The sequence below is a fragment of the Ascaphus truei genome, chromosome 15 (genome assembly GCF_040206685.1).
Source record: "Ascaphus truei isolate aAscTru1 chromosome 15, aAscTru1.hap1, whole genome shotgun sequence".
NCBI lineage: Eukaryota > Metazoa > Chordata > Amphibia > Anura > Ascaphidae > Ascaphus > Ascaphus truei.
In genome coordinates this window covers 36,236,279-36,245,692 of record NC_134497.1, presented here as the reverse complement: position 1 = coordinate 36,245,692, position 9,414 = coordinate 36,236,279, and the positions used below count along the sequence as shown (strand labels likewise).

The window sequence follows — 9,414 nt, the reverse complement described above, 5'->3', positions numbered from 1 at the left end:
CCTCACATATATTCATCTCCCCTGCGTCTTACTCTTTCTACCTCTTTTCCTCACTCTCTCCCCCCCTCTCTCCTCTCACTCGCACCTACCTTCCGTCAATTACCCCACGCTAACTCAATCCCCCCTACAAAATACATATCACAAAATCTCACCCTTCTAAATTCGTTACCCCACCCACAATGCATAATAAAAATACCCGCCCCGCCAATACATATTAAAAATGCCACTGCCGCTCCAATACATTTTAAAAAGATCCCCACTGTCGCCCCAATACATTTTAAAAAGACCCCTGCCACCCCAATACATATATTTTTTTTAAATCGAGCCACGCTGGTAAAATTATCTTCATCTCTCCCTCATATTTCCCCCAGCACCCTTCATCATCATCATCCTCATATCTCTCAAGCACACTTCAAACTAGGATGGAGGGGGGAGGGGAATGAAACAGATAATGAACTAAATGGAATAGATGAGGATTCAAGGTAGTATGGAGGTAGAATGGGGGCAAGTGCAAGTTTGACAAGCAGTGAGACACCCATAGTAAATACCGATAATACTAGAAAACTTCTAAAGACTGAACCAAGTGGGAGCAGAAAGGAAGGAGCAGATAAGATAATAGTACAGGCTGAAAAAAAACTGAAATGCATGCATGCTAATGCAAGAAGCCTGACAGATAAAATGGGGGAGCTTGAATTAGTAGCTGCAAGGGAGCAGTATGATATCAAAGGCATTACTGAAACATGGTGGGATGAAACTCATGACTGGACAGTTAATTTAGAGGGTTATACTCTTTTTTGGAAGGATCGAACAAATAGAAGGGGAGGTGGAGTATTGTGACGGGAGCTTTGTGACAGACTATTAATAATACACACTCAAAGATATAACTAGGTTGAACCGGACGAGACTTAGATATGATAAAATATAATTTATTCCTTGATAAAGGTGAACACACGAGATATACAAATAACAGCAAAAATATGGACGCTTACTTAAAGGTTAGGACAAGAAAGCCATCAGGATACAGGATGGGCCATTTCTTCCATAATTCAGTTGACATCACAGCAATACATGCAGATCATGAAGACACATGAAGCACACATGAAGACCATGCATGAAGATATTTGAGTAAGGTCTGACTCTGGTTTAAATACCATTTCAAACCCATCTCTTAACCCTAGATGCCGAGTTGGCTAGAAAAAATCTCTTTGAAGCAGATTTTAGCTTCCATTGTAAGTGTGAAGTATCACACTTACAAACACTCAGTTCCTTGGTTCCTGCCCCCAGTATAAACAATTAGGGCAGTTACCTTTTTGATCATTGGCCTATGCTAATTCTGGCAGGATGCGCAACCTGCCCTATTAGCATAGTAGATGGGGGTCTGCATTTTCAGAGCAGAACCAAAATTCCATATACACTGTAAATAACTTCATAACTTCAGTTCAGTCTTCCTTACTGGCACGCGAGCCATATTAATACATTCCGTCACGCATGACGCTCCCAATGAGACTAAATATTACCATGTAATACTAAAATTAAGAGAGATATTAATATCTGTCTGTTAGGACCGGCTAAACATCAGGTGTCTGTAACAGTTAGTTGCGGATCAGTCCCACGAATACACATATGTAGCTTTTAGCACGTTCAGCCGAGGACATCTCCTAATATTCTTATATTTAATAAGGTCACTCATTCTGTAGCCCCACTCCTAAATCAGAGGCGTTTGGCCAGTCTACCACATGGGGGGTCTGGCAGGATACTATGGTTTGTAAGTGTGAGTTATAACGCTCACAAACCACTCCAGCTTCCTGCAAACAGGTAGAGTGGCTGAGCCTTTGATCAGGGGGCTGCTTCCTAAACATTTGGTTGATCTCCTGACCATCTGCATTTAGTAGGCAGGCATCTTTGAGGGTAACTTAAACAAAGGGCAAGAATCACTATTCAACTATTAACCCTTTCAGCCCCAGTGTGTGTGGTGCAGACACTGGCCCAGAAACAATACATTTTTACAGGGGAATAAACAGTTTGATGGCTGAAGCAAGGCAAAACCACATTACTGGACCCCAGTCCAGTTAACCCCTTGCTTCCCAGGTGAGAGTAGAGGGTGGCCAAATGGGGTGTAACCCCTTTAATCCCGGGCCAAATCCTCTCTATCGTCACACCTCCCCTGCTCAATTAGGGTGCCTGGTGCCCCAGCTGCCTCCCCTGGCACTGGGACACCACTGGCGCCCTTGAAGCACTCAATAAGTCCTGAGGGGTGGGCCTGGCAAAATTGTCCTCCGGCATTGTCCAGTACATTGTCCAGTACATTGTCCTGGCCACAGTGGATAGTGAAGTCCAGATCCTGCGGAGCAGGGCTCCACCGTGGCCGTCGGGCATTCTCCTTTGCCTCCCTCTGCCCCCAATCCAGTGCCTGGTGAACCAAGTCCATGGTGAAGGGGCCCCTTTGCAGACCAGGCTGCACACTGCCCAGAGACTGGCATGTCTCTGCACCCGCAAGAGACCAGCTATCAAGCACAGACCATCGCTTTCCTGTCAACCAAGTCTGGGAAAGAGCTATGTCACTATCTTGTAGGGACCCTACCTGCCCTGGCCCTGTGCTCACCTGTAGCTGCCCTGCTATAACCTTGACTCTTGTCCCTGGCTGCCTATCTACCCACAGCCCCTCCTCTGGGAACCCAGGGGAATCTGTCAGGGGGGGGTCACTCCTGGCCAGTCAGAACAAGGGATCTCCTGCCTACCTAGCCCATCCCTAGCTTCTGCCAGCTGCCTGACACCCTACTGACCTCCTATCTCCCCCTGCTCCACGGTGTCTCCCTGTCTAGCCTCCCCTAGGCCCAGCACCTCAGTCCCTGCTGATGACTCCTGCTGCTTACCTCCCTGCAGCCCACCTGCACTCCTCTCCCCCCTGGGCAATCCTAACCCAGACCCTGGAACTACCTGAGTGCACCTACCTCCCCGACCTTGTCTCCCCCTTACCAGGGATGAGCTCAGGGGCACCTCTCCAGATGCAACTGCCTTAGCTCTTGGCTGGCAGGTATCCCTGGGGTGGCACAAGCTGGCCACTGCCCATGATACCCCCAGCCCATAGCTAGGCTGCAACAGGGGGTTGCTGATCTGAGAAACCCCCTGAGGCTCTGCCAGGGTAATGGGGAACTCTAGCTGCCATACCTGCTGCTGTACCTCCCCGGCTACCACTAGCCCTTCTTCTACTGAGACCTGATGCTGGCTACCTACCTGCAGCCTCCCCTCACTCCGCTTCTCCCTAGCTAATCCTAACCGGGATCCTAGGGACACCTGAGTGAGGCCATCTCCCTGACACTGCCTCCCCATTACCGGGGATGAGCTCAGGGTTGCTGGTGCAGATGCACCCACCTTAGCTCCTGGCTGGCAGGTAATCTGGGAGTGGTCTAACTTTGCCACAACCCCTGACACCTCCAGCCCATAGCAAGGCTGCAACAGTGGGGCTCTTAACTGAGAGTCCCCTTGCTGCTCCGCCAGGGCAATAGGGAAGCCTGGCTGCCCTACAAGCTGCCCTTCCTTCCCCTCCCCTGGTACCCCTATCTCCTGCCACCCACGGTCACCCTTATAGTGAAACAACAGGGTACAGTCATAGGGAAAAATAAGTCAGGGTCAGTCTGCGACTTGGTCTGGCTTACCTCGCTGGTCCCCGCTCGTTGGTCTCGATTGCAGGGGGACTGGAGTGGCCGCCGCCGGCACCATCTGGGTTGGGCAGCAACGGGCAGCTGCCGCGACAGCGCCCGGGTTGGGTACAGGTACAACGGTGCAGGACAAGGGTCCCAGGTCTTTGTGGAGGAACACAGCTCCCGCCAAACCAGGTAAAATAACCCCCTCCCGCAAACCCTGTCCCTCCCCCCACTCAGAAAGGGCTCCGGCACTTTGCTGGAACTGCGGCTCTTCTGCCGCCGTCGCCTCCATGGGCGAACCCCGGGTAGCTGCCGCAGCAGTACCTGGCTTTGATGCAGGGTCGCCGGCGTTAATTGTAGGGCTCCGGTCATCGCTGGGAATCGCCAACTCCGCCAAACAATGTGAAACACCCACCTCCCGCACACCCCAACCCTCCCCCCAAATAAAATTGCCGCCGGCAGGAGTGGCGGCTTCTTTTCCGCCGCCGCCGGTTCTCCGCCGGGATCAGGTGGATGGCCGTCGCTCTCCGCCGCTGTTGCTGATGCAGCCCATCCAGGTTCTCCAGGAGACGTCCCGAGGAGGATTGTCGCCCTGGCTGGGCGGGAGCCATCAGAGGATGCCGCTAACTGGGTCATCTTTTCCGCAGCTCGTGAGCGCTGGCCCTGAGGGCCTTCTTCGCCCGACCGCTCACGGTCCGGGCACCGGGCATTATTGTGGCCCGTATGTTGGCAGTGCCGCAGCGCCTGCCGTGGCTTCTCCGCCACCGGTGGACTAACCCCAGCAAGGGGCAACGGAGTCCAGAGCGGAGTTGCTTGAGCGCTGGGCTCTGGTAGGGGGTAAGTGGGTCAGGACAACGCCAGCCTCAGGAGCTCCTTCTGCTCCGCCTGGGACCACATCCCTCCCCACGCAGACAACAGTGAAAGCACTTCCAGGGAAAATGGACTGGCCGCCGCAATGGCCGTTACCTCTCCGGCTGTAAAACTTTCAGGGTCTCCGTGATCGCACGCTCCCTCCACAAGTCTCTGCCGTCCCGGAGCTGGGTCCATTCCCTGCGCTCAGGGCGGTTTGATGGTTACAGCGGCTGCAGCTGTGGATATTTGCTCAGCCTGCTGGGTTTCATGCTCACCGATCCCTGCCTCTCTCTCAGCCTTGCTGGCTGCTGGTCCCCGCGCCGACTTGATGCACTCCTCCGGTCTTGGTGCCCGGCTCCAGTCAGACGGATGGCCGGCACTTTGGTTCTGGAGGCAATGCTTCTCACAAGTAGAAGAACAGTGAGGAGGTGCCATATCTTGTGTTATATGTTGTACACCGTGTGTACAATATCTTTAGTCCCAGGAACTCGCAATTACCATCGAGTTCCCACTATATTACAGTATCCCGCAGAACACTGTAATACCGGTCCAGTTCAATCCCGCCGCTTGCCACCAGTTTTATTAAGCCTGTGACGGGAGCTTTGTGACAGGCTATTAATAATACACACCCTAAGATATAACTGGGTTGAACCGGACGAGACTTAGATATGATAAAATATAATTTATTCCTTGATAAAGGTGAACACACGAGATATACAAATAACAGACAAAATATGGACACTTACTTAAAGGTTAGGACAAGAAAGCCATCAGTATACAGGATGGGCCAATTCTTCCATAATTCAGTTGACATCACAGCAAAACATGCAGATCATGAAGACACATGAAGCACACATGAAGACCATGCATGAAGACATTTGAGTAAGGGATTACATCTGGTTTAAATACAATTTCAAACCCATCTCTTAACCCTAGATGCCGAGTTGGCTAGAAAAAATCTCTTTGAAGCAGATTTTAGCTTCCATTGTAAGTGTGAAGTATCACACTTACAAACACTCAGGGGGGGGAGTCAGTCAGGAGAGGGGAGGGGGGGAGTCAGTCAGGAGAGGGGGGGAGTCAGTCAGGAGAGGGGGGGAGTCAGTCAGGAGAGAGGGGGGGGAGTCAGTCAGGAGAGAGGGGGGTGAGTCAGTCAGGAGAGAGGGGGGGAGTCAGTCAGGCGAGAGGGGGGGAGTCAGTCAGGAGAGAGGGGGAGAGTCAGTCAGGAGAGAGGGGGGAGGGAGAGAGTCAGGAGAGAGAGGGGAGGGAGAGAGTCAGGAGAGAGGGGGGAGGGAGAGAGTCAGGAGAGAGAAGGGAGGGAGAGAGTCAGGAGAGAGGGGGGGAGGGAGAGAGTCAGGAGAGAGGGGGGAGGGAGAGAGTCAGGAGAGAGGGGGAGGGAGGGAGTCTGGAGAGAGGGGGGGAGGGAGTCAGGAGAGGGGGGGAGTCAGGAAAGGGGGGGAGGGAGTCAGGAGAGAAGATGGGGAGGGAGTCAGGAGAGGGGGGGAGGGAGTCAGGAGAGAGGGGGGGAGTTAGGAGAGAGGGGGGGAGGGAGTCAGGAGAGAGGGATGGAGGGAGTCAGGAGAGAGTGGGGGGAGGGAGTCAGGAGAGAGGGGGGAGGAAGTCAGGAGAGAGGGGGGGGAGTTAGGAGAGAGGGGGGGAGGAAGTCAGGAGAGAGGGGAGGGAGGGAGTCAGGAGAGAGGGGGGTGGAGGGAGTCAGGAGAGAGGGGGGTGGAGGGAGTCAGGAGAGAGGGGGGGTGGAGGGAGTCAGGAGAGAGGGGTGGTGGAGGAAGTCAGGAGAGAGGGGGGGTGGAGGGAGTCGGGAGAGAGGGGGGATGGAGGGAGTCGGGAGAGTGGGGGGTGGAGGGAGTCGGGAGAGTGGGGGGTGGAGGGAGTCGGGAGAGAGGGGGGGTGGAGGGAGTCGGGAGAGAGGGGGGGGTGGAGGGAGTCAGGAGAAAGGGGGGGTGGAGGGAGTCGGGAGAGAGGGGAGGGTGGAGGGAGTCGGGAGAGAGGGGGGGGTGGAGGGAGTCGGGAGAGAGGGGGGGGTGGAGGGAGTCGGGAGAGAGGGGGGGTGGAGGGAGTCGGGAGAGAGGAGAGGGTGGAGGGAGTTGGGAGAGAGGGGGGGTGGAGGGAGTCTGGAGAGAGGGGGGAGTGGAGGGAGTGGGGAGAAAGGGAGGGGTGGGGGGAGTCGGGAGAGAGGGGGGGGTGGAGGGAGTCGGGAGAGAGGGGGGGTGGAGGGAGTCGGGAGAGAGGGGGGGTGGAGGGAGTCGGGAGAGAGGGGGGGTGGAGGGAGTCGGGAGAGAGGGGGGGTGGAGAGAGTCGGGAGAGAGGGGGGGTGGAGGGAGTCGGGAGAGAGGGGGGGTGGAGGGAGTCGGGAGAGAGGGGGGGTGGAGGGAGTCTGGAGAGAGGGGGGAGTGGAGGGAGTGGGGAGAAAGGGAGGGGTGGGGGGAGTCGTGAGAGAGGGGGGGGTGGAGGGAGTCGGGAGAGAGGGGGGGTGGAGGGAGTCGGGAGAGAGGGGGGGTGGAGGGAGTCGGGAGAGAGGGGGGGTGGAGGGAGTCGGGAGAGAGGGGGGGTGGAGGGAGTCGGGAGAGAGGGGGGGTGGAGAGAGTCGGGAGAGAGGGAGGGTGGAGGGAGTCGGGAGAGAGGGGGGGTGGAGGGAGTCGGGAGAGAGGGGGGGTGGAGGGAGTCTGGAGAGAGGGGGGAGTGGAGGGAGTGGGGAGAAAGGGAGGGGTGGGGGGAGTCGGGAGAGAGGGGGGGGTGGAGGGAGTCGGGAGAGAGGGGGGGTGGAGGGAGTCGGGAGAGAGGGGGGGTGGAGGGAGTCGGGAGAGAGGGGGGGTGGAGGGAGTCGAGAGAGAGGGGGGGTGGAGAGTCGGGAGAGAGGGGGGGTGGAGGGAGTCGGGAGAGAGGGGGGGTGGAGGGAGTCGGGAGAGAGGGGGGGTGGAGGGAGTTGGGAGAGAGGGGGGGTGGAGGGTGTCTGGAGAGAAGGGGGAGTGGAGGGAGTGGGGAGAGTCGGGAGAGAGGGAGGGTGGAGGGAGTCGGGAGAGAGGGGGGGTGGAGGGAGTCGGGAGAGAGGGGGGGTGGAGGGAGTCGGGAGAGAAGGGGGGTGGAGGGAGTCGGAAGAGAGGGGGGGTGGAGGGAGTCGGGAGAGAGGGGGGGTGGAGGGAGTCGGGAGAGAGGGGGGGTGGAGGGAGTCGGGAGAGAGGGGGGGTGGAGGGAGTCAGGAGAGAGGGGGGGTGGAGGGAGTCAGGAGAGAGGGGGGGGTGAAGGGAGTCAGGAGAGAGGGGGGGGTGGAGGGAGTCGGGAGAGAGGGGGGGTGGAGAGAGTCGGGAGAGAGGGGAGGTGGAGAGAGTCGGGAGAGAGAGGGAGGTGGAGAGAGTCGGGAGAGAGTGGGGGTGGACGGAGTCGGGAGAGAGGGGGGGAGGAGGGAGTCGGTAGAAAGGGGGGGGGAGGGAGTCGGGAGAGAGGGGGTGGAGGGAGTCTGGAGAGAGGGGGGAGTGGAGGGAGTGGGGAGAAAGGGAGGGGTGGGGGGAGTCGGGAGAGAGGGGGGGGTGGAGGGAGTCGGGAGAGAGGGGGAGTGGAGGGAGTCGGGAGAGAGGGAGGGTGGAGGGAGTCGGGAGAGAGGGGGGGTGGAGGGAGTCGGAAGAGGGGGGGTGGAGGGAGTCGGGAGAGAGGGGGGTTGAGGGAGTCGGGAGAGAGGGGGGGTGGAGGGAGTCTGGAGAGAGGGGGGAGTGGAGGGAGTGGGGAGAAAGGGAGGGGTGGGGGGAGTCGGGAGAGAGGGGGGGGTGGAGGGAGTTGGGAGAGAGGGAGGGTGGAGGGAGTTGGGAGAGAGGGGGTGTGGAGGGAGTCGGGAGAGAGGGGGGGTGGAGGGAGTCGGGAGAGAGGGGGGGTGGAGGAAGTCAGGAGAGAGGGGGGGTGGAGGGAGTCGGGAGAGAGGGGGGGTGGAGGGAGTCGGGAGAGAGGGGGGGTGGAGGGAGTCGGGAGAGAGGGGGGATGGAGGGAGTCAGGAGAGAGGGGGGGTGGAGGGAGTCAGGAGAGAGGGGTGGTGGAGGGAGTCAGGAGAGAGGGGGGGGTGAAGGGAGTCAGGAGAGAGGGGGGGGTGGAGGGAGTCGGGAGAGAGGGGAGGTGGAGAGAGTCGGGAGAGAGGGGAGGTGGAGAGAGTCGGGAGAGAGAGGGAGGTGGAGAGAGTCGGGAGAGAGTGAGGGTGGAGGGAGTCGGGAGAGAGGGGGGAGGAGGGAGTCGGTAGAAAGGGGGGGGGGAGGGAGTCGGGAGAGAGGGGGTGGAGGGAGTCTGGAGAGAGGGGGGAGTGGAGGGAGTGGGGAGAAAGGGAGGGGTGGGGGGAGTCGGGAGAGAGGGGGGGGGTGGAGGGAGTCGGGAGAGAGGGGGAGTGGAGGGAGTCGGGAGAGAGGGAGGGTGGAGGGAGTCGGGATAGAGGGGGGGTGGAGGGAGTCGGAAGAGGGGGGGTGGAGGGAGTCGGGAGAGAGGGGGGGTGGAGGGAGTCGGGAGAGAGGGGGGGTGGAGGGAGTCTTGAGAGAGGGGGGAGTGGAGGGAGTGGGGAGAAAGGGAGGGGTGGGGGGAGTCGGGAGAGAGGGGGGGGTGGAGGGAGTCGGGAGAGAGGGAGGGTGGAGGGAGTCGGGAGAGAGGGGGTGTGGAGGGAGTCGGGAGAGAGGGGGGGTGGAGGGAGTCGGGAGAGAGGGGGGTGGAGGATGTCAGGAGAGAGGGGGGGTGGAGGGAGTCGGGAGAGAGGGGGGGTGGAGGGAGTCGGGAGAGAGGGGGGGTGGAGGGAGTCGGGAGAGAGGGGGGATGGAGGGAGTCAGGAGAGAGGGGGGGTGGAGGGAGTCAGGAGAGAGGGGGGTGGAGGGAGTCGGGAGAGAGGGGGGGTGGAGAGAGTCGGGAGAGAGAGGGAGGTGGAGAGAGTCGGGAGAGA

At 58.8% G+C, this 9,414-nt stretch overlaps 1 protein-coding gene across 1 annotated transcript in view; it reads left to right on the top strand.

The window, feature by feature from the left end:
- LOC142466812 (uncharacterized) overlaps window positions 1-9,414 on the top strand; it is a 557,357-nt gene that overhangs the window by 500,221 nt on the left and 47,722 nt on the right. The gene's annotated exons all lie outside the window — the stretch shown is intronic.